Source organism: Triticum dicoccoides, chromosome 6A (genome assembly GCF_002162155.2).
Source record: "Triticum dicoccoides isolate Atlit2015 ecotype Zavitan chromosome 6A, WEW_v2.0, whole genome shotgun sequence".
Taxonomy (NCBI): Eukaryota; Viridiplantae; Streptophyta; class Magnoliopsida; order Poales; family Poaceae; genus Triticum; species Triticum dicoccoides.
In genome coordinates this window covers 24,735,774-24,760,467 of record NC_041390.1, presented here as the reverse complement: position 1 = coordinate 24,760,467, position 24,694 = coordinate 24,735,774, and the positions used below count along the sequence as shown (strand labels likewise).

Genomic DNA, 24,694 nt, shown 5'->3' with positions numbered 1-24,694 from the left:
TCAACTCCAAACTAAAAGAATTGGACAAACCATTGAGAAGCAAACCCCCCTCTACAGGATAAATATGACAACTACATGAATGATCATCACAATCCCTCAGGTTCTGCTCACAGTAATCATGGCACTGAACGCCAAGCCTAATATTGGCTGTTACTAGAAATGGCATATCCTCAAGGAATGGAGTCGCGCCATCAAAATCATCAATTTGCAGTGAAATAAGATCTGGGGCAAAAATCCGAATATGAAAATCCTCAGGGAGCAGACAGATATCAGTAATGCAAAGACGCTTCAGTGATTTGGATGATATCTCCCTTGCATAAATGTTGCATGTTTCCATCCTTAGCTCCTCTAAGACCGGGCAGCCCCAGAAATTCAGTGCGGAGCATGTAACCCGTTTAAGGTGTAAGATATTCAACTGATGGGAGATGAGAGGCATATCAAGTGCTAGGGGGTCGTCCTCATAGTCATTACGTTTGAGCAGGAGCTCCTGAACATGGCACTGTAGAGCGTACTGGATCAGCAGTTTAGTGTGGGTGTCTAGTGAGTCGACATGATCCGGAGAATCATCAAAGTCGTCGTGATCCAGAGAATCATCAGAGTCGTCGTGATCCAGAGAATCGTCAGGGCAGGTACTGATCTCGCACTTGGCGAGAGGTGAGTTTCCACGGAGTTGGATGAACAGCTTCGCCAACTATTGGAGTCGCTGGCAGTGATAAGCATTGATGTGTAGGCTGGTGGTGCGCCTCCATAGTTCGCGCCACCTGGTGTCCAGCACACAGGTCCTGAGGGCATCGTCCAGCGGAAGACGGGACAACACATGCTGGAGGAAGTCGTCGGCGATGTCGCCCAAGCGGTCCTTGCCACCCTCCGCAGCCATCACAAGCTTTCCGTCGAACAGGTGGCGGGTGCTGCGAGAGCGGGCCAAAAAATCAGTAGAAGCACGAGAAAGAAGGAACCACAGAGTCGATCGGAGTCTGCAGAAGAAGGAGGAGAATGCAACATCAGCTGAGGAAGCTCCGGCCGCCGGCAGCAGCGTGGGCAAATAGGGAGTTGAAGACGCCTCCTCCCATCCCTCCGGTATTTAAACCACGATGGGAGAGCAGACGATTCGGCGCCGTCCCTCGATTCTCCGTGCGCCATAATTGCCGTGATTATCTCCCGAAATCATACTCCGATTGATCCGGGGAACACCAGAAGACCGCCGCCATGAACGCGAGTCCTGTGCGGGCGTTTTTGGTGCGTGGGCCTGGCAGCAAATTATTAGGAGTAAATTTCAGGTTTTTAGTTTATCTGTGTATCTTTTCTTTCCATATAAATCAAATTGTACAATTTATTTCCCTGAAAAAGGATATATAATTTATTTGTTCTCTTATGAGCTTGTTCAAATTGGTTGGACATAATTGTTTCTTTGTAAACGCTAAGTAATGTATGCACAAAATGTACACACTCAGCCACTCGCGCAACTCTAGTGAGTACTCTCCATAAAAGGACAAGAACTCTACTCTGTAGTGAGGACTAAAGTTCCTCAATATGCTATCAACAAAAACAACGTCCTGCACAAGGAAATAATCCTTTTAAAAGAGACACAAGGCGTTGAAGCTACTGTTTGATCTTTGATGGGTTGGGATACAACCACCGTCCTACTGACCAAACCACGGATTTGCGGGACATAGGGTTTGGGACGCGTCTAGTGGACGGCCGGCCACCCTGGGATCGCTAGCCAGCGGCCACCCTAAAAAGGAAACCACCTGGTCCCCCCTCGAGCGAAAAGAGGAAACAGTCCCCCACTCGCCCACTCGCCCACGTGGTCCCTGCCCGTCGGAGCGAAAAAGGCAACTGCCCCGCCCACCAGCTGGCCGCGGGATCACGTGCACCCTCCTCGCCAAACCATGCCCCGTGGGATCACGTGCACCCTCCTCGCCAAACTGCGCCCTGGCTATCTTCTTCTTCCTCACGAAAGAAGGAGGATCTGCCCAGGTTGCAGAATCCACGCCATCTCTCGCCCCCACGCCTCAGCCCCATCGACGCTGCCTTCTTCTTCTTCTGCATGCCAGAAACAGATCCAAACGCAATCGCCCCCAGCCCTTCTTCCTCCTCCTACACAGCCGCCATGGGAGCCCCAAAGTAGAAGGAGCTGCTTCAAGATCTAAAGGGCAGGGTGGTCAGAGCCATACCAGGCAGTAAGATCGAGCAGGTAAGCCCCCTCTGCACCTCTTCACTTCCCCCTTCTCCATGGATCCATGGAGAATCTGCTTCAAAAAAGAGGTGAATCTGGCACATCACACTAGATGTTAAACATGCTGGATGTGTTAAACATGCCAAAAACTACCACCTGAATGTGTTAAAACAAGCCAACTAAAAACGAGTTATCTGGCCAATTAAAACATGATTAAAGCCAACTTCTAGTTATTATTTGCAAAATGAACAAAAAATTGACTGCCCAATGCTTTGTTGAACATGTGCAACGAAAAATTCATAAATGTGCAACTAAACATGCATCCCAGCCAACTGAACATGTATCCTGGCCAACTAAACATGTATCCTGCCAACTAAACATATATCTGGCAATACATGTTTCTGAGTGAACACTTTGGAAAAAATGTAGTATATGTGAAAATAAAAAACATGTTTTCTGGCCAACTAAACATGCATGTTGGCCAAAAACTGATGACCAACTAAGACATCTATTCTAGGCAACTAAGACATCTATTCTAGCCAACTGAATGCATTAACTGTCCAACTGAACATGCATGTTGGCCACAAAACTGAAAAAATGCAACCTGGCCAGCTGAGACATCTATTCTAGCCAACTAAAAGCATTGAATGTCCAACTGAATATGTATGCTGGCCAAGTGGAAATCCTGGAAATTGAGACGTCTATTCTAGCGAAAACCAGAAATCTGTAGTGCAACAGGAAAAACATAGGAACTTTTGTCCATGGCTAATGAAGCCACAAACCATATTAACATATTCACACACAAATCTTGTCCCACGCATATATTCTGGTCCCACACCTATTGCAAACCATATTAATATGTTTAAATATACCAGATCTAGAAACATAAACGGCGATGAAAAACATATAACTATAATCTGTCCTCCAATTCTTCTTTCTTCTTTCTTCTTTCACCTGGATTTTCCTTCTCAAATGTAGCATCCAATTATGTGCAGAAAAATCTGAAAAGAGCTCCTTGCGAAACGGAAACCTACAGATCATTGCAACAAAACAAAAAGGGAAATGGTAAGAAAAACTCTGTAGCAAAAAGAAGTCATGCTCTTGCCAGTTATTTACTGCAAACTGTGCAACTAACATAACAACTTTGTGCAAACAAAAAAATTCATAACTGTTATAATAAAAGATTATGCTATGGTCATGTTGCTTTTAGGTTGTTTTGAAACACAGTTTTTCTGTGGTTACCAACTGATGACATCAATTTCTTCTTTTTTTATATGTGCAGGGAGTGTGTGGCAGCATCCAAAAACAAGGGAAAAAAATGCTTGATCTCAATGAGTTGCCTCCAGATCTCAATGAGCTTCCTCATGATATGGATCAACAGCAACCCAGCATACAACAAGGAAACTGCACAGAAAATGGTCGATCTGTTTACTACACGCAGGCAAGTCGTGATGGTAACCCTACGGGCCATGACAATGTGGCAGGCCAGTCATCAGCCCGTGGTGCCCCTGTAGTGGTGTCTTTGCAGTCAGAGAGCCATACTCTTGATGACACAGGAACCGAGGCACATGTTCCTGGTCCAACCAGGACTGAGCTAGAAGCTGGGGCTTTTGACAGAGCTGTGCAAGTAGAAGAAGGAGAGGATGAGGCTGGTTCTCAACCTATGGAACCCTATGTTGGCATGATGTTTGACAGCCTTCAAATTGCTAAGGATCACTACAACAGTTACGCACTACGGATGGGTTTCTCTATCAAGATGAACACCTCTAGACGGACACCCCGCACCAATGAATTGATAAAACAACAGTTTTGCCGCAACAAGTTCAAGAAGCCCAAAGCTGATGATGGAGGAGCTGAGGCTCCTCCTTACCTGGACCCTATTCCAGATCCAACATCTGTTAACAGTGATGAGGAGATGGAAGAAGAACCTCCAATATTTGCTGAAGAGGATGCTGGTACTAGTAAGAAGAAGAAGAAGCGCAAACGTGAGACAATAAAGCAGACTGAATGCAAGGCGAAAATGTTGGTGAAGCTGATAGATGGGCGATGGGAGGTGACGCACTTTGTTCGTGACCACAATCATCCGCTCGTGAACAAACCTTCATTGTCCAAATACTTGAGATCCCACCAAGGCATCTCACCTGATGAAAAGGAGTTTCTGCGCATCTTGTATAACTGCAACTTGACTACAGGTGTGGTGTTTTTCTATATCCCTTGAAGAATTAAGTTTCCCTCTAGGCAGTCCAGTGTGCAACTGTTATGGTACTACTGTGCAACTGAAATGGCTTAACTATGCAACTGTTGTCCAACTTCCCATGCTTTTTATATATCACTTTGGGTGCTTCTTGTGCAACTAGGTTGTCTTTACTGTGCAAATACACAATGTCCTATATGCAAAAACTGCAAAATGTTTTTAAAAAGGTGCAACTAGGTGTCCATTTCCTGTGATTATCTTCTGTGCCAACACGTGTCCTATTACTGTGCAGCTGGATGTGCGCATTTGTGCAACTAAAAAAAGGATATACTGTTTGTTTTTGTATTATGCAGGACGAATGATGCATGTAATGGCAGAGTTCTATGGATTTGAGATGATGGTGCCGTTCGGACCAAAGGCAATAACAAATCTTTGTACAAGTTTCCGTAGAGATGACACAAAGGAGGGTGATCTGATTGAGACAATTGCGCACTTCAAGGATATACAAAAAACCGATCCAGACTTCTTCTATAAGGTGAAATATGATGAAGAGGACAGAGTTGTCCACATATTTTGGGTGGACGGCTTAGCTCGAAAAGCTTATGCGGAGGCGTACCACGATTGCATATCGTTTGACACCACCTACATGACCAACTTGTACAATATGCCGTTCGCGCCCTTCATAGGAATAAACCGACATGGCCAATCTTTCATGCTGGGTTGCGCGTTTGTGAGGCAGGAGTTGGCATCGAGCTTTGATTGGGTCTTTGGAGCATTCCTAGAGGCTATGGATGGCAAACCTCCTGACAACTTCATCACCGATTAGGATGGTGCGATGAGGCAGTCAATACAGAGCATCTTTCCAACCACCGTGCACCGTTGTTGTCGATGGCACATCATAAAAAAGGCTCAGGAAAAGGTTGGTTGGTTGATGTGCCGGAATCCAGGACTCTCTGATGATTTCAACAAGTGTGTTGACTTCAGCTTCACTATAGACGAGTTTGAGCAGAATTGGGCTGGGTTAATGATGAAGTATGAGGCTATGGCACACACGCACTTTGAGAAGTTGTACGAATACATGTCAACTTGGGTGACGTGCTACTTCAAACACAGGTTCTTTCCCTTCCTCCAGTCTACACAGCGTAGTGAGGGGTTCAACGCCGTCCTCAAAAGATATGTGAACCCACACAACTCAATGTTGAACTTCGTCAAGCAATATGAAAAAATACAGAACCACATCCTTGCCAAGGAAGGCTGTAATGATTACAGGACACAACACCTTGAGATTGAGTTGTGGTCCAACTTCCCAATAGAGAAGCAAGCTTACAAAACCTATACTAGAGACCTTTACCGCAAGTTTAGAGAAGAGTTTGAGCTGATTGGACGTTATAATGCATTCCAAGTTGGTGCTGATGTGTTTGAGCTCAGACCGAACCAGGAATTTGTTGCGAAATATGGTTCTCGAAACTACTTGGTGCAGGCAAGGGTGGAGGAGCGTTCCTATTTGTGTGAGTGTTGTAAAATGGACAAGGACGGCATCCTCTGTTGCCACATCCTCAAGGTGTTCACCCATGTTGGCGTTGATGTCATACCGGAAAGGTACCTGCTAAGACGGTGGACACCTACTGCTGTACCTAGTGCGCCAGGGACTGGTTATGAGAAACCGGATGAAATGCCTCCTCAATCAAAGAAGCAGATAAGGGAGAGGAACATGATATACAATTTTCGGAAACTACCAAAGTTTGCGAGTGGTTCTGATCCAGCACAAGCTATTGTATACAAGCATATGCGTGCAGCACGTATTGAGATCGGCCACCTGAACAAGTCCAAGAAAAGGAAAAAACCGACTGCTGCAACGGGGCCATCAGATGATGGCAACCCTCGAGGACCTCCTCCACCTCCAGGCAGCAATCAGGGGGCTCATCATCCAGGTAATTACCTGCCCCAACTCCTGATCTAATTAGGTGTGTAACTTCAGTTGCACACATCATTGTGCCTAGTTGCACACACCATGGTAGCCACTTGGACAAGAACATACTTCCTAGTTGCGCTCGCTGTGTTAGTTCACGCATCAAAGATAACACAGCTAACTTATTTTTTCCAGTTATGCATATATGTGATGTCACCCCTCAAGGACCTCCTCCCCCTCCTGGCTGTACACGGCATCCTCCGCCACCTCCTCCCCCGCATGCTCCTCCCAATGGCCCTACAGGCAGCACTCAGGGGGCTCGTCGTCTAGGTAATTACCTTCCCCCAACTCCCCATCAAACTAGGTCTGTAACTCCAATTGCACACATCATGGTGCTCAGTTGCACCGAACAGGCTACCTAGTTGCGCATGCTGTGTTAGTTCGAACATAAAAAAGATAAACACAACTGACTTGTTTGTCCTGTTCTGCCTATAGGTGATGCCAACCCTCAAAGACCTCCTCCCCCGCCAGGCCCAACTAGCAGTGCCCTTTGTGCTACTCCCAATGGACCTTCAGACAGGACTCAGGGGGCTCACAACCCAGGTTAGTACCTTCACCGACTCCAAAACAAAAACTAGGGTGAGTGACTTTAGTTGCACATATCATAGTGCCCAGTTGAACAGAAACATGCTACCTAGTTGCGTGCGCTGTGTTAGTTTGAGGATCAAGCTAAAAATTTAACTTGTTTTTCATGTTCTGCCCATAGGCGACTACAATCCAAGTACCATGACAGGCCGTGCTACTGCAGGTGTTTTTTTCAACTTAACTTGCACACAGCAACCAGTTAGTTGCACAAAAATGTACTGTGTGGTTGCACAGAACATCAGTGCTGGTTGCACAATAACAAAAATACTAAACTTTTTATATGATTATTACACAGGTGATCGTGATGGTCCTACTGCCCCGTTGGAGGCCGCATCCCTTGCACAAGCTTCTGATGATTTTGTGCCCAGGGATCCTCCAAGGTCTACTACAAAGGGTAGGGCAAAGAGTCGACGGTACAAATCGGCGCTGGAGCTACACCCAAAGAAGAAAAACAAATGCAGCCAGTGCCAATCTACAGAGCACACTGCTGGTGTGTGTCCACAGAGGCTCCTATGATTCTGTTTCCTCATTTGTAACTTTGGAACAAAAAAGGAAAAATAATGATGTCTTTTTTAGCAATGTTGGGACCAAGTGGACACATTCAGCATCTATGATTCCTCTTTATCTAATTTATGCTGCTTGAATTAGTTCATGCACTGTGTAAAAAAAAGTTGCTATTTGTGCCTTTGTTGGCAACTGGTTAAATATTTAGTTGTTGAACAATTGTATATCCAGTGCTCCTAATGTATCAACAAAAGTGATGATATTGAGTTGCAAACGCAATTACTAGCAGTGTGCAACTACAAAATCTACTTAATAAAATTGTACAAACCAGAAACTTCCTCCATGGAGCAGAAAAAAATAGTACTAACCTACTCCTTGTCGTATCTCAACAACTTCCTCCATGGGGCGGTGTTGTGCACGCTGGTGACCCAATCATACGTCAGCTTCTTCCTGATGTTGAGTACTTCCTTGGGGTCGTAGTTGGGCAGTTGGCTACCATTCCACTCGGTGGCGTTAAGCAGTGCGAACAACCCACACTCATTACTGCAAAAAATGGGCAAAAAAAATTGTCACATAAAATTAAAACCAAATAAAGGTAATGCACTCTGTGCAACTACTTATGTCCTACTGTGCAACTGCTTGTGTTCTACTGCAACTCATTATGTGCCACTTTGCAACTACTTACGCGCCACTCTGCAACTAGCTAGATAATCCATTAGAAACTCATAAAAATGATAAAACAGATTGAAGACTAGTACTGTGTCTTAAAAATACTAAAGATTGCACATGTAGAAAAATTTAAAAACTACAAAATGATTGTATTTGATTGAGAAGGAATGAAATGCTTATTGTCTTACTTGCCAAGCTGCTTTGGTACGTCAATGTCAGTAATCTGGAAGTGCTCGATGCTGAACTTTGGGTAATGCTTCCTCCATAGCTGGCGTACTGCCCCCGCAATGGTAGAGGCGTTGTTCATCAGCTCAATGTTGTCCAGCGTCCTGCTTGAATCAAGAACTTCGAAGAGTCCGTCCCTCAAGTTGACACTGAAGACCCAATAATGCCTCCCTTCGTCCTTATCGGTTACATCTGCGCACTCGAGCACTGGCAGCATGACCTGCAAGCGTGAACGATTTCAGACACAAATACAAGATGTAGCTAAGAAAAACAGTAAAAAGACTTTGTCAAGTTAAAAACGGGTTGCAACAAGTATCTGCCAACTAACAGATGTGTCATGTGCAACTGGACATGCTGTGGGTGCCAACTAAAAAAAGATTGATGATGTGGGCACAACACTCACCAAGTCTTTCTTGTCGAGACGGTTCTTGTAATCAAACTTCTTGTTCATCTCATCCACATTGTGGATCCCTTGCTGTAATTTTATCTGCAGAGATTATAAAACATGGCTCAAAACTCCTTAGTAGGTGAAAGGCCTCCCTCAAATGGTCAACAAAAAGTGCTACAGAACAAAGATGAGGGTAAAAAGAAGGTTTTGGAAAAACTTACAGAAAACCTCAGTGGCATAACAACCTTCTTTGACCCTTCTGGTAAGTTATCCATGATGTGTAAGATTCCAGTCTCAATAACAATTTTTGACAACCATTGAACCGGCTTCATCGAATTAACTAACTCCTTTAAAGAAATGTAGAAAGCACCATACCTAATTATCTCAGGGCTGATTTTTTTTGAAAGCAATAAAAAGACAAGTTAGCTCGAAGGGTCATAGCAGCAAAAAAATGAGCATGAAAATGAAAAAAGAACAGTGTGCAACTAAAAGCCCTGTTCTGTGCAACATACTATGCTTTCTGTGCAACTAAGTGGCTGGTGCTATGCAATTGAAAAAGATATGTATGTAGGCTGTGGGGAGTTAGTTTACCTGGTAGCTCCATCATTTGCTCCTTTGTGATGCCTGACCCAATACAAGAGGGCAGCGTAAAGCTTGTTCACCACCTCATTGGTGCTGAAAGTCTTGTTCTTGTTGTAGTCGATGAATGGAGACCTTTGAGATGCTGCGGGCCTTCTTACCCTCCTCTGTCTTCGTGCAAGAGGTGGCCCCGAAGAACTGCTCGTGCCAAGTTCTGGTTCTGCGCATATCGGGGTGTGGCAATTCTCTGGTGAACCAACATCTAGTTCTTGAGCTATTGCCTTGCCAACATCAGCAACATCACATCCTTCATTCACAGCTGCTGGGTCTAACTCACACTCATCGATGCTAATCACACCGGCTTCCGCTGTATCTACTGCTGGAGCATCACCATCTATGCCGAGGTCAAAAGATGGTGCATCGCAGAACCCGTCACCATGATAAGAGTTTGATCTTTGTAAGGGTTCAAGGACCAGTGCATCTCCTTGCGGCACAAACATGGGTGCATCATTCACTGACTTGGTTCGCAATAGTGTTGTAGTTGGCGGCCTTGGAGGCTTGCACCTACTTATAATGTCGAACACCTCCTCTTGTGTTAATGGTTGCTGAAAGACAACTCTTGGGGACGACACTTTGATAGTTGGATCACCTCCTTTTGTGTTTGGCATTGAAGCATCTCTATCAGTAGGCACCTTGGGACTTGCAGTTGCAGTGGTGCCTTCCTGACCAGCTGTGGTGGTTTTGACTGTGACCATACTGCTAACTGACACATCAGTTGGCACACTGGTATCTATAGTTGGCATCTTTCCAGTCTAAGTTGGCAGCAACCTGGCAGAACTTGGCACCCCTGCATCAATGGCTGCGGCTCGCAGCTCTCTCTCGTCTCTGAACCCCAAATCTTTTGTGGCCTGTTCCCCCTTTGCGCCCCTGGCAAACTTGACAATCTTCTGCTTAGGTGGTTTTGGTGGGACTGTTGAAAGGGGAGTCTTCCCCTTGATCTGTTGAACTTCTCTGACATTGGTTGGCTCTCTGCTCACTACTGTTGGCATATCAGTTTGAAGCACAGCTTCCTTGACCACATTTACTTCAGCATCTTCACTCACCATCTTCTCCTTGGTTTGAGGCAACTGCAGATTCTTCTTCATTGAAACTGCTTTACACTTCTGAACCACGTGAGGGTTTGCCGTGGATGCTGCCTTGCTCTTGCTGGAGCTTAGGTCTGGGAGCTGCTTTAAATATTCCTTGTATTTTTCCTTTGAATGAACCCAGTCAAGACCTTTTCCTGCTTCCTCCATGTCAATTTGATTCTTTTCAGCATCAGTTGATAAGAACAGGCTCTTGTCAATGGCAAAGTTGATCTTCTCACACATATCTTTGTTGTTGAAATCTGGCACGGGAAAGGTGGTTGGCAAAGCTGGCTTCAAGTTGCAGAGCTTGAACATATCAATGCTTCCCTGAGACTCTGCTTCGTCATTTTTCTTTGACTTTGGCAAATCCTTGTCTTTCCAGCAAGTCTTGTCAATTAACAACTGTAGTGTGCTCCTGCTACTCAATGAATTGCTGCTGCTCGCAGGGGTGGCGTGAGTGCTAGTCCTCCTGGATGTGTTGCCACCTGTACCACCAGAACCAGGAGCGTTGTCATCATCATCGTCATCGCTGCTGTCGCTGCCTCCATTGGATCCCCCTTTATCATCACCATAATCATCCTCGTCTTCTTCATCCTCGTCTTCTTCCCTCTCACTGCCATCAGCTGCTGCGCCTTTGTCTTCTCCCCTCTCACTGCCATCAACTGCTGCCCCTTTGTCCCCGTCCCCCTCTCTGGCCTCACCTTCTTCCTCCTCCTCCTCTGCATCACTATCTTCTTCCTTGTTCTCCTCCTCTCCTTTGTCCTCTTCTTGTTTGTCCTCCTCCTCCTCCTCCTCCTCCTCCTCTTCCTCCTCATCCTCCTCCTCCTCCTCTGCATCTTCTTCATTGTCATCCTCATCCTTATCCTCCTCCTCTGATTCATCCGCATCTGTCTCCTCATCGTCGTCAGCATCTATCGCTGCTCCCATTTCCTCATCTTCTTCTGAATCATCCTCAACAAATTCTTCTTCTTCTTGTATAGTTAACCGCCATCTCTTTCTTTTTGGAGCACGGCGTGATGCCCCAGTTTGCATTGATGGCTGCTGTACGTAAGGATCAATATCTGGTTCCTCGTCATCAATCTTGGCAACTTCTTCAATGAAGGTGCCAACCTGTTCAGTTACAGCCTTGCATAGCTCATTGACCACTTTCGCAATTTTTGCCTTTTTCTGCATCAACACAAAAAAGATTCAGTACTGATTTAGTTAGAAAAAATAATAAAAAGTAAAAATGTCTGTAACTGACCATGATGTGATAAGCAAAAACGACTAATACACACTTTCTGGCCAACTAAAAACATGATTCTAGCCAACTACATATGCACTATGGCACAAAGTAAAAACCATGCATTTCTGCCAAAAGTTGATGACAATGGTTGTAAATGAACACTTTGACTATCCAAAAGAACATGTGCAACTACAAAAGCTTATATGTGCAACTGAACATACATCACAGCCAACTAAATTCTGAATTTTCGCAACTACAAAAGTTATACATGTCCAACTGAACATACATCCCAGCTAATAGAAAAAATATTGGTAAGTGATAAAAGTTTATGTATGCAAAACACTAACCTGCGGATTGTATGTTATTGGTAACTTGGATGCCACAAATGCTTTAGCTTGCAAAATTCCACCAAACAGTGGTGTCTGCTCCGTGCCTCTATACTCCTCTTTAAGCTGATGTAAAAAAAAGAGAAACAGAAAATAACAAGGTTATCAAAATAGATTTGTGTGTTGAATGAAACCACACATTACAACCTGTGCAACTACAAACAAGATACTGGGGTAGACAAATTCAACTATACATATATGCAACTGAACAAAGACACAAAAACTGTGCAACACACATGGCACCTAAAAAAAGTTCCTACCAACTGATGCAACACATCTGTGCAACAAGATTAGTAAAACTGTGCAACTTAAAAAAAATGGTGTGCCAATTTAAAATGAACATGTGTGCAGATTGCCAAACTTAAAGCTATAATCTGTGCAACTACATGCATTGTTGTGCCAACTGATGACAGTTTTCTGTGCAATTTCCAAAAAGAGTGACCAGACATCAAAATAACATAGAAGGAAGACACTGTTGGAAAAAAACAAAAAAGAACTCACTTGTAATTTGCCGAACACACCAGGAGAGATAGTATCCTTCTTGATCACCTTGGCAATTAGAGTACTATCCCATGCATTCGATCGTATCGCGCAGTTGCTTACTGGGATGTCATGTACGAGCGCATCAAGGTATAGTATCTGCACCAGACCCAAACAAAAGAAAAAGCCAAGTTCAGTTATTGTTATGAGAATTTCAGCAAACTATAACTGCACAGAAAGAACAGGAACAGATGGAAAAAAGTGGTCGTTTTCACTAACCATCAAGTGATACAAGCAGCAGCAAACAGTTTGCTTCTCCTGGTCCATGTCCCGGAAAGCTTCGTTAATGTGTTCTGCTACAAAGAGGCAGATGTTTGTATTCTTTAGCATTTGATGATCTAGCACAAGTCCATAACACTTTGGGCTGAGCCTCAAGGCCGTGGTTGGTGCTAGAAAAGTACTGAAGGCAACCGCAAGCCAGGCCATAAAAAATGTGTCATCCGTTCTTCCAGCCATATGCTCAATCATCTTGAGCCATATAGTGATCTGGGGATGAGAATTTCCAGTTATGTTGAAAGCCTGTCTGAATCTCCTAGTGGCATCCTTGTCAACTAAATATCCGACTTTTGGACCCTTGTTTGGGAGATCAAATACCCTCTGAACACTGTTAGCATCGACACGGATCCTTCCCCTTCCTGGGAAAACCATTTCAGAGGTCTGTGGCTGGTAGGACTGCACCAGGAACTTAGTGAGGTCCGCTGGAAGTGTGTCTGATAAGTTCAATAGCCCCCCGACCGACCTCGAAACTAGCTCTGATTTCTATAGTGGAGTTAGAGAGGCGTTGAAATTTGCAAAGCGCGCTGGTGATGCCCTTATCCTGCCTGCTTGTGATGGTCGCTCCACATCTTCCCCTAGAGACACCTCAACTCCTTCACCGCTGCCCTGTTGATTAGAAAATGAAAGCATTACACAAACATTAAACACAAGAGAAAAAACAAGAATGAAAAAAAACTAGCAATCATCATTTGGATCAGTATTAGAATGAGCTATATATTCATAAAATGGATCATGCCAACTAATATGATGTATTTGTGCAACTAATAAAGCTCATGAGGACAACTGCAAAGACTGCCATTGTGCAACTGAATGTGCAACAATAAAACAGTAAATAAAAAAAGAACGAGACCTGGCAGCTACAAAAAGTTCTAGTGTATGTGCAACAATAAGAAATGATATTGCAACACAAGAAAAACAGTAACTAAAAAAAAGGTTTGCAAAGAACTATTCAAATAGCTCATAAAAACACACAAAAAACCCACATACCTCAGCATCTGCTGTGGAAGATGCGACAGCTTCTCCAGCAACTGCTGCCTGCACAAAAAAATAACCACTGATGTCAACTATGAAAAGATGCCAACTAGTGAACTACAAGATGCCAACTAATGCCAACTAATGTCAACTGTATTTAAATCAAAATGACTAGAGATGTCAACTACAAAAGGTTGTTATTGACAGACTAAAAACAAAAAATAGTGTTCCGAACTGCTGCATAATTTCATTACTATATAAAAAAGGCGAGAAAAAACACTTATATTTGAGATTTTACTTACCCTAGAAGATGACTCAGCTCCCTTGCCAAGTGCTGCACGTCTAGTCCGCTTTACAACACGGAACTGATCAGCATCCTAAGAAAAAAACATGAGCATGGGAAAAAATAAAAAAATGTTATATGACCCAAACAAAACCAAAAAAATGGACTTGTGTCATCAACATGCCACTTACCTCAACATCCTCTCCCTGCTCAACACTCTGCGCAGGTCGTGGCTGGCGATTAGCAGGACGCTTCGAGTTCCGGCGAAGAGGCTAACTTCCAGAACGCTGATGAAGCAGCCAAAAGAAAACATGAAAAAAAGACATTAGCATACATGCATAAGTTGAAAAACAACTCAAAAACAAAAGAGAAAAATGAATAAAAATACATCTCCTTTATTGCCACCCGCATCTCCTCTTATTATAACCATTTTTGCCCTGCGGCAGGAAATACAACAAAAAAAACATAGTTAGAAGATGTGGACAACCAACTACTACAATCATGCAGCCAACTGGGCAGTAAACCTTGTGCAAACTGGACATCAAATAAGCCAACTAACTTTTTTCTGCCTAATTATTACTTGCCAACTGTGACAAGTAATACCTAGACAGAAAAAAGTTAAGTAAAGGCAACAAGCTCAGTGAGATAACTTATTCTGAAAAAAGCGTCCCTAGTTGAACATGAAGGGAGACACATGAAAACAACCACATCCACAACAAAAGACTTGCACATTGAGAAAAATTAAAATGGAAAATTGGCAAGCATTGGTACTAATTTGCACAAATCAAGGGGTCCTAGTTGCACAAAGCAGGAGAATAACACATAAACCACCACAGCCACCACAATGCTGGTGGATTGGGTAGATTATATTGGAAAATTGGCAAGCATTGGTGCTAAAATTGTACAAACAAGAGTCCCTAGTTGCACACAGCAGAGGGGGGAACAGCCAACTAGTAAAAGTGTATAACATATGCAACTAAGTAAAACCAACTAAGTAGAGCAACTGGCACAAGTGTATAACATATGAATATCCAACTTAGTAAAAGTGATGCAGCCAACCGAGCAGGCAACTTGTGCAACTGAACACAGTATAGACAACCACCTAGTACAAAAACAGTGAGCCAACTGACCAAAACAACTGCTGCAACTGCAGAGCATATGGACAGCCAAGTACTATATGGACGCAGCCAACTGAGGAGAATTTTTTGCAACTAACCACTTAAATCTCTGAACACCAACTACGAAATCAGCCAATGCATTGCACACAAAAATAGTGAGCCAACTGACCAAAACAACTGCTGCAACTACAGAGCATATGGACAGCCAAGTACTATATGGATGTAGCCAACTGAGGAGAATTTTGTGCAACTAACCACTTAAATCTCTGAACACCAACTATGAAATCAGCCAATGCATTGCACACAACATTGCGCACATCTAATACAACTTACAGAATAACTAAGAATCATGAAGAGATCTCAAATCTCTGCAAAAATTGAACGGAACATGAAGTAAACAGCCAAATCGCCCCTAAAATCGCGCAAACGGGGACTACACGTTGACCCTGTCCAGCCACCCCCGTGCCGTGAACTACGCCTCCAACGATTCCCCCGCGAGGAGAACCACCCGCAAGCCGTCGCCAACCTGAGCACTCCGCCGCGACGCCCCGTTCGGTGGAGAGGATGGCGAGGAGGAAGATGAAGACGGAATGGGGAGAGAACTCGCTGTGGCGAGGGATTTCAGGCCACCTTGTAGATCCCGACCACCGTTGGGCGCGTGCTGCGAGATGGGAGAACGGAACTCAATGTGACCAAAATCGAAGATAAGCGAGGGTAGTTCGCGCCGTTCCCGAACCCTAGAGAGCATTCCCCTCGCATTTCGGCACCATCCGCGCCCCGCGAGATAGAGAAAGGGAGGAGAAGCACGTAGAAGTGGAGGGAGAGCATACCTCCGGCGGCGAGGAGCACCAGCGATTCCCCGGCGAGGAGAACCACCCGCAAGCCGCCGTCAAATCTGAGCACTCCGCCCGCCACGCCCCGTTCGGTGGAGAGGATGGCGAGGAGGAAGACGATGAAGGAAGGACGGGAGAGAGAGCACGCTGCGGCGAGGGATTTCAGGCGCAGATTTCGAAAACCGCCACCCACGACCCCCACTACTCTCTCCTCTACCACTTACAGGTGGGCCTCCCACGTCCGGATGCGGACAAAACCGTCCACGACCGCGGTGCGCGACCAATCCAGACCAGGTGGCACCTGGCGGATCTGGGAGCGATCGCTCGCGCGATCGAACGGCCACGGGCCGGCCGCCCGTTTCGGTCAGTTAGTGGCCGGCCACTTTTTAGACTTTAGGTAGGGTTTGATACCTGATAGCACCTATCATCCTAGCCACCCAACAAATGGTTACTTCTCTAGTTTGACAAAGAAATTTTTGGTTCGTGCCAACTCACTTGGATAATGAAGAATATAAAAGGTTTTTTCTCTGCCATAGAACACTAGGATTTCGCTTTCCTTCGGCAGGGGCACCGTCGTGAGTGTCCCTCTCCATCCTCCCGTCTGGAGACTCGGGCTGATCCGGGCGAGTCTTATGGTCCTTCCCGTCCTTGGTCTAGCAAGGATTGACGGGGAAGTATATCATATGTGCCTTGATCAGATCTTGGGGATCTTCTAGTTAAAACTGGTTCATTGTTTCTGAGCATAATTTCAAGCCGGCTTTTGTGAATTACCACCTCAAGCTAGTGGATGAGTTAGGGATCTGAACATCTTATCAATACAAACTTTCGTTGGGTGATTAATGCCATTGGCGACTTGCAGCAGAGGAGTGAAGTAGAAATTACGCAGCCAGGCCAACTTTTTGGTGTTAGCTCAAGCTTTCAAGGCGAACTGGATGGTGCGCACAATTTAACATGCCTATCTCGTAGCTCATGGGTATTGAACACATGAAAATAAACAAGTGCTCACCGTCTTTAATTGCATTAATATACTTTTTGCCTTATATATAACACTCTAGCTTTGCGAGAGTAGATATCACGCTACATCATTTACTTTGCTCTCCCTTGTTGGATAGCACCTAGCTTTGTAACTCATGTAGGGGTAGTCACGTTAACAACACAAAAATTGCAAGAGAAGAACTAAAGAGTTGAAAAGAACATTTGGGAGTAGGAGGCGTCAGGAATATTAGCAGAGTGATTGGTTCATGTATTGTTAAATGATGTTAAGGTAGAAGCTGTGGCTTAATCTTACTTTGAGACACATGTTGAAACTACTTTGGTTCCTAGAAGCGATCGACATGTCTTAGGTACGTCCCTTTTGCTATTCTGGCGATTCAGTCTTGTTTTCCATATGAATTCGGGGAGTTGAAGACAAAGGTAGAATTTCCCCCCTCCCTTTTTCCATGTTGCTCCAGAGAACTGTCCTTTAGAGGCATAGAAAAACGAAGGCTTAAGGAGAGCTATAGTGGGTAATACAAAGGAAATAAGGAACTACAGTTGCAACCATGGTGTTCCTAATCTCAGTGGAGTGGTTCGATCACGACGTACCTCTAACACTACCACCTTAGAAATACTCAACTCAATTTTAACATTTCCGTAGCATTAAATTAGTACATCAATGACATAATGATGATGTGAAGAAATCAGTAATTGAAGAACCAAATGTCTATAAGATGAGGTACCCTAGAATCGAAGACATCAAGACTGGTGACAGCCAGATGGTAGTGCCCGGTGGCAGTGCTACGACTCTGTGTTGTGATGTCAACTCTTCGTAATGACTTAAAGATGTAAGAGCATCTTCAGTCCCGCCCCCAACAGCCCCCCCCCCCCCCCCCGCGCGAATTTTTAGTGCTGGTGGCCGAAAATCAGCCCAGTGGCGCCCCCAGGATCTCGTTTAGCGCCGGTTTGGGCGAAATACAGAGCTGGCGATCCCGCCCCGAACCCAAGCGGCCGGGTGTCGCCTGGGCGCGCCGGCACAAGCGAAAAGCGGCGTGGGGCCACTCTGTCGGCGACCGAAGCCCTTTTCCCGCCGTGTTCTCCCGCTTTCCCCCCTAGGCTCCCCTCTCTTCTCCATTCCTCCTGCCAAACCCTCGCCTCCTCCCTACCCTTCCGGCCATCATGCCGCCGAAGAAGTATGTGATGTCGCGCGCCGCGACGGATCCCACAGCCGCCGCCGCCCAGCCGAAGCAAAGGAAGCCGAGGGCACCGCTATCCAGGTCCCCCGGCATGAGCAACACCGAGTAGAAGGCGGATGTGGAGCGCCGCGACACTACTAGAAAAAGGCATGTTAGTGGCGCACGCACCTATAGTGCGCCATTACTATGCCTAGAAGTGCGCCATTACTATCTGACGTAGTAATGGCGCACCACATAGAAGTGCGCCATTACTAACAAATTTTTTCAAAAAAAATTCAAATTTTTTAAAAATTTCTTTTTCCTTTTTTTCTTAATCTCAGGTCACTATGGCTTAATCTCGGGTCAATATGCTTAATCTCAAGTCAAATCGCACTCCGTGGTCAAACTTCCCGAAAGGTCACCCATCCTCACACTACTCCCGCCCGACAGAGCGGCCCTGCTGATGGCCGAAAATCAGCCCAGTGGTGCCCCCAGGATCTCGTTTAGCGCCGGTTTGGGCGAAATACAGAGCTGGCGATCCCGCCCCGAACCCAAGCGGCCGGGTGTCGCCTGGGCGCGCCGGCACAAGCGAAAAGCGGCGTGGGGCCGCTTTGTCGGCGACTGAAGCCCTTTTCCCGCCGTTTTCTCCCGCTTTCCCCCTAGGCTCCCCTCTCTTCTCCATTCGTCCTGCCAAACCCTCGCCTCCTCCCTACCCTTCCGCCCACCATGCCGCCGAAGAAGTACGTGATGTCGTGCGCCGCGACGTATCCCATAGCCGCCGCCGCCCAGCCGAAGCAAAGGAAGCCGAGGGCGCCGCTATCCAGGTCCCCCGGCATGAGCAACGCCGAGTAGAAGGCGGGTGTGGACCGCCGGGACACTACTAAAAAAAGGCATGTTAGTGGCGCACGCACCTATAGTGCGCCATTACTACGCCTAGAAGTGCGCCATTACTAACATTTTTTTTCAAATTTTTTTTCAATTTTTTTCCTTTTTTGTTAATCTCAGGTCACTATGGCTTAATCTCGGGTCAATATGCTTAATCTCAAGTCAAATCACACTCCGTGGTAAAATTTCCTGAAAGGTCACCCATTCTCACACTACTCCAGCCCGAGCACGCTTAACTTCACAGTTCTATCCAACCCCAGCACCATCTCACTTAATAGGCAATTGTTGATATATCTATCATATCAATCCTATTAAACCTTGTTGATGTCTAGGACTTTGTTCATATTCATGAGTGTGATGAAATTTTGAAAAAATATTTTAAACTTCCCAGTCATATTACGTATCATATTTTGAACATTTTTTCCAAAAAAAATTGAAACCAATTTTTTTCTGTTACTAGTGGCGCACCTAGCAAATGGTGCGCCACTACTAAGTTTGAATTTTTTTCATTTCCCCTCTCTAGATCTTAAAAGCCCTGTATCTTTTATTCTGTTAGGTTTTTGGGGATTCTAAAAATCTTCAATAGGTCCCCCTCCACCCCCAGTTCAATTTGAATGTAACTTTTCGAGTAGATGATTTTTCATATAAAAAACTTTTTAATCCGAGTTCGTATGCAAAAGTTATGGCCATTTTACTAAATTCTAGAGAGATTTTGCAAATAAAGTCAAAATTCATATTTGTAAATTTTCCCAATAACTAGACCACATATCACGTGGGAAACTTATTTTCTTTTATTTTTTTAACATTTCCATCATTTTCTTTTATTTTTTTAAAACTGAAAAGACGGTCTAGGGGTTGTGCATTTGGTTATGGCGCACCTTCACACAAGGTGCGCCATTACTATGTGCATGACTTGGTCAAACCTTGGTGCGCCATTACTAAGTTTGACCAATGTTTGATCCAGTCATACACATAGTAATGACGCACTTTGTACAAGTGCGCCATTACTATGTCAACTAGTAATGGCGCACTATCCTCTGGTGCGCCACTGCTAACAATTTTTTTTTATTTTTCAAAACTAGTAATGGCGCATCACACATCAGGTGCGCCATTAGTAATATGTCAATAATGGTGTACTTGTATCTGGTGCGCCACTGCTATATAGAAGTGGCGCACCACATACATGGTGCGCCATTAATGTCCATATTAGCTATAGCCATTTTTCTAGTAGTGGAGGCTGTCACCGCCGACAGGCGCAACAGAGCCAAGAAGGCCAGTGAAAAAAAGTGGCGCACGTTGCGGCTGCGGCGGCGCGCGGGGAGATGATGAATCCACCCGGTGGGCACTCGTACGCGGCCTGGAGCCAGCAAAGCGTCGGCTCTCCGGCCGGGTTCTCGTCGTCGCCGCACCCATGGAGCACGTCGTCGCCGGGCTATGCCAATGGGGACGCCCATGGTGGCTTCAACCCCAACATCACCATCCCCCATGGGCGCCCTGTCCAGCGCACGCCCTCGCCCGCGTTCGCTGGCGTGCAGTACCCGCCGTACACGTACTCGCCGCCGGACTACGCAGCCTCACCAACGCCACCTCTTCGCCGCGTCCTCTACTCGCAAGCCGCATCCTCGACGCATCTCGGCGACGCCGACGCGACGGAGGCCGACATGGAGGACATCATCGCACCCGGCTTGGCTGCCGCCGCCGCTTCCCCCGGGTTCACTACCCGAGACGGCTCGATTGACCTCGGCGACATGGACGACGAGCTCGACTACGGCGTGGAAGAGCTGGAGGAAGAGGAGGAGGAGGAACCGGCGCCGAGGAGGACCGCAGCAAGGCCGAGTTCGACGAGTGGAAGCTCGTCGACCCCTACTTCAAAAGCGTACACATGAAGCGTGGGTCGAAAGCGATGGCAAACCATTGGGGGATCATCCAAATGGCGTGCAACAAATGGCATGGGATCGTCGAGGAGGTCGCGGCTCGCCCGGAGAGCGGCACCAGCGTTGAGGATCAGGTATCGCACGCCGTCCTTACTGTTGCCTTCTGCCGTGTGCACGTTCTTTCCGGCGTGCACGCCATGCGCGCGCCGAGCATGCCGACTGATGTTCTTTCCTTCGGCACAGCTGCTACGCATGCTCGCCATGTTCCGCGATGACAACAGCGACGCGGAGTTCAAGTACCTCCACGTCTTCAAGCGGATCGACAAGTGCGAGAAATGGGCGGCTGTCCGACGCACCCTCGCCAAAGCCAAAGAGACGTACAAGCCGGACGCGCCGACCGCGGGCGCGGCCGACGGGCGCCCGGACGGCAACAAAGGTGCCAAGAAGGCGAAATACGCCGAGTCGGCTGCCGCGTGCGTGCAAGAGTCCATCGAACACTGCCTCGCCGATGCCAAGACCAGGGCCGCCCAGCGAGAAGAGAAAACTGAGGCGAGGTGGGCTGTTTTGATGACGAACAGCGCTGTCAAACTCGACTTGCTCCGGACCAATGCCGCCGCGAAACTCAAAGCTCAAGACGCGAAGAAGAGGAACAACGACCTCGCCTTCTTGATGGGCGGCGCTGACATGCTCCAGAGCGGCGACGAGAAGCTCAAGGTGTGGTTCTTGGCGGAGCGCGGCCTCATCCTGAATCAGATACCGGCGACACCGACACCGCCGCCCAGCCCGGTGGCTGATGACGATGCCTCCGCGACGCCCAGCCCCACCGACGATGCCTACGCCGCGCCCAGCAGCACAGAAGCCGCGCTGACCAGCCCGGAAGCCGCTCCGACGCCTTCCAGCCCACGTACGCCGCCGACGACGACGCCGGAGGTTGAGCTCGACGTTTGATGTTCTCCTTCCACGACCTTCCTTTTCTGTACGCCGAACTACTTCGTGTCCTTTTATTTGATCGCCGAACTGTGGCACCGAATCGCCGAACTATTGCGATGATCGCCGGTTTGTTGTTTCTTTGAGCGGGAATGATGGAGTTCGAATATGAGGCGCCTTGGGGGGCGGCACCTGGCGCCGTGGCTGGGGAGAAACGAACCCCAGGGGCCGATCTAGCGCCGGCTCGCCCCCAGGCCGCTCTTTTTAGGCGCCCTGGGGGGCCGAACGGCTGGAAATGCTCTAAGAATTTATATCTACATTACAAAAGAAAATGTTGGAGCAGCCCACGGATGGACGGATACAGACACGAGTACGCAGTGGACACACCTACACTTCTCACGTTGTACACAATGAAGAGGAAGAACACATACACCCAGAGAGCTTTTGCAGCACACACACTTATGCCTTCTCTTGTTTTTCTTCTCACACCTCTCGTTGCAAACCAGTTACATGGCTTAAATAGCCGACTCACCTGGCTATTACACAGCCACTAACCCGCTACGTGCATGCACACGCACACATGCATGGTCGAGCTCACAAACTGCTTGATCCACTAATCTCTCCGGCCGGCCGCACACGACACGTTCAGCACTGCCGAAGTTGACACAACGGCCACACAACCTGGCCATTTACATGCATGCATGTCGCTGCAAACTAACCAACTTTTGACCCCAAACAATTGTGCACGTTAGGCCACATCTTCGCTCCATGCACAAATTACCTGGTCACTAAACCATGACTAATCCTAACAACACATGCATGACTAAATAATATTTCAACAAGATTAACCTAACAAAAATAAAATCAAGAGCCCCTTGGCAAACCTAGATGTATTTTGACATCACAAATTTGTGTCTCGCACCGCACCGCAACCGGGAGAGCCATCTCTGTTGAGAGGTCAATGATAAAACAAAACTGCTTGACCTTGGCACAAAGCAGGTCTTGACTCCAAGAGACCCTAGCGCGATTAACCGCATCTCAGAGTGTGTGCATAGAAAGAGAGGTTACTCTACTGCATCTCTTCATGCTTTACTCCTGCATGATAATACATCGGATCTATGTACCATGAAAGAAGCTAGTAAATCACACGGAGCTCGTAATTGATACTAGTAGCCATATGTGACTCTGTTAAGATTCAGAGCACATGCTTAGAAGTTCAGATTTCTATTTGGCTTGTTTGTCCAATAAACCCCTAGGTGTACATGCTTATTAAGTTAGTACTACTTCTACTACGGGTTACATTTCTCCATTTGGTCGGCATTGGATTAGCAGTTAGATACTAAGCCATTAGATGCATCACGCTAATTCACTTTGTCCCTAACCCATTCTTTCTTGTTGGTGCTCTCAACCGATTGTAATAACTAGTGTACAACGCCACACTGAGCCGGTTAATGTCCTACCCACCCTGCATCTATGTATTATACGGAGTGAATTAGAAACTATTCGACCATAAAGAACTGAACACATAGCCAATTTTTATGTGTCGGTTTGAGTTTTCGAGATTAATTTTCCAGGAGTAGATTTTCTATAGTACCATGCAGCTACACCTTCTATCTCAAGGAGTTCGCATCAAGATCCAAGTTATCTTTATATATAAATTTCTCTTCTTTTTTGTTTCTTCCAAACAAGAGAACATTTGATCTTGAAACTTTGTAGGTCAACGATACACAACTGCCACTCTGTGCATAAAATTATGATTTCTATAAAAGCGTAATTATTAATTTTACAAGTCCAATTTTAAAATTTATTTATAAAATTTTAAGAACTGTTAAGTTTTAAAAATTATCTACCAAATCAGGAAACAATAAATATTTAATGTTTCTCAAAAAGAATATAAAAGCTTTACTTGTTGAAAGTTCACTTAGTAATGTTTTTGTAGTTAGTCTAGTGGAAGGTCCAATTACTGAAACCAAGGACTAATTTTGCAAAAGATCTAATTTTGAAAGCATATATGTGTTCTGCATTTTTATTCTCTTTTCTCCATAAAGGGAGAGGTAGGTTGGAGGTGGCGTGCTTTTGTAGTTAGTCTATTGGAAGGTCGGATTACTGAAAACCAAGGCCTAATTTTGCAGAAGATCTAATTTTGAAAGCATATATGTGTTCTGCATTTTTATTCTCTTTTCTCCATAAAGGGAGAGGTAGGTTGGAGGTGGCGTGCTTTTGTAGTTAGTCTAGTGGAAGGTCCGATTACTGAAAACCAAGGCCTAATTTTGCAACAGATCTAATTTTGAAAGCATATATGTGTTCTGCATTTTTATTCTCTTTTCTCCATAAAGGGAGAGGTAGGTTGGAGGTGGCGTGCGAGGCTTAGACTCGCATGTTTTGACAGACATTGGTGAATTATGAGTTAGCTACTACTCCCTCCGTTTCAACTAAAACCACGACAACGATTATGGAACGAAGGGAGTACGGAATAGTGGGAACTTCTCCATCGGGTACCTATTAGTAACCCACAGCCTTGATTTTGGTACTTAAGAGTAGATTTATTTTGGATGATATTTTAAGGATTTTTTAAGAAATTTACGCATATAATAATAATAATAATAATAATAATAATAATAATAATAATAATAATAATAAAGTACAACATTTGTTGAGAAAAAATGACTACCAGCACCTCATAGGCTCATTATGTGAGAAAAATGAATGGTCCACCAACCTTCGCTTGTCTAAATAATGTTTTGCCTATATATACCAGTCCATGTTCATCCGAGGAGTGAGGAGAAGATCCTGTTTCACAAGATCACGT

At 45.7% G+C, this 24,694-nt stretch overlaps 2 long non-coding RNA genes and 1 pseudogene across 2 annotated transcripts; 1 reads left to right on the top strand and 2 right to left on the bottom strand.

Annotated features, from left to right (window-relative positions):
• The first annotated feature begins 1,968 nt into the window (after positions 1-1,968).
• On the top strand, positions 1,969-7,440 carry LOC119319332 (annotated as a pseudogene).
• Positions 7,441-8,497: 1,057 nt separating this feature from the next.
• LOC119318900 lies at positions 8,498-9,041 on the bottom strand. Its single transcript, XR_005154269.1, has 3 exons — positions 8,932-9,041; positions 8,726-8,809; positions 8,498-8,542 (listed from the first exon to the last, which is right to left on the bottom strand). It is a non-coding gene; the product is annotated as an uncharacterized LOC119318900 (long non-coding RNA).
• A 3,030-nt stretch (positions 9,042-12,071) lies between these two features.
• LOC119317981 lies at positions 12,072-12,828 on the bottom strand. Its single transcript, XR_005153870.1, has 3 exons — positions 12,787-12,828; positions 12,529-12,666; positions 12,072-12,093 (listed from the first exon to the last, which is right to left on the bottom strand). It is a non-coding gene; the product is annotated as an uncharacterized LOC119317981 (long non-coding RNA).
• Positions 12,829-24,694: the final 11,866 nt, after the last annotated feature.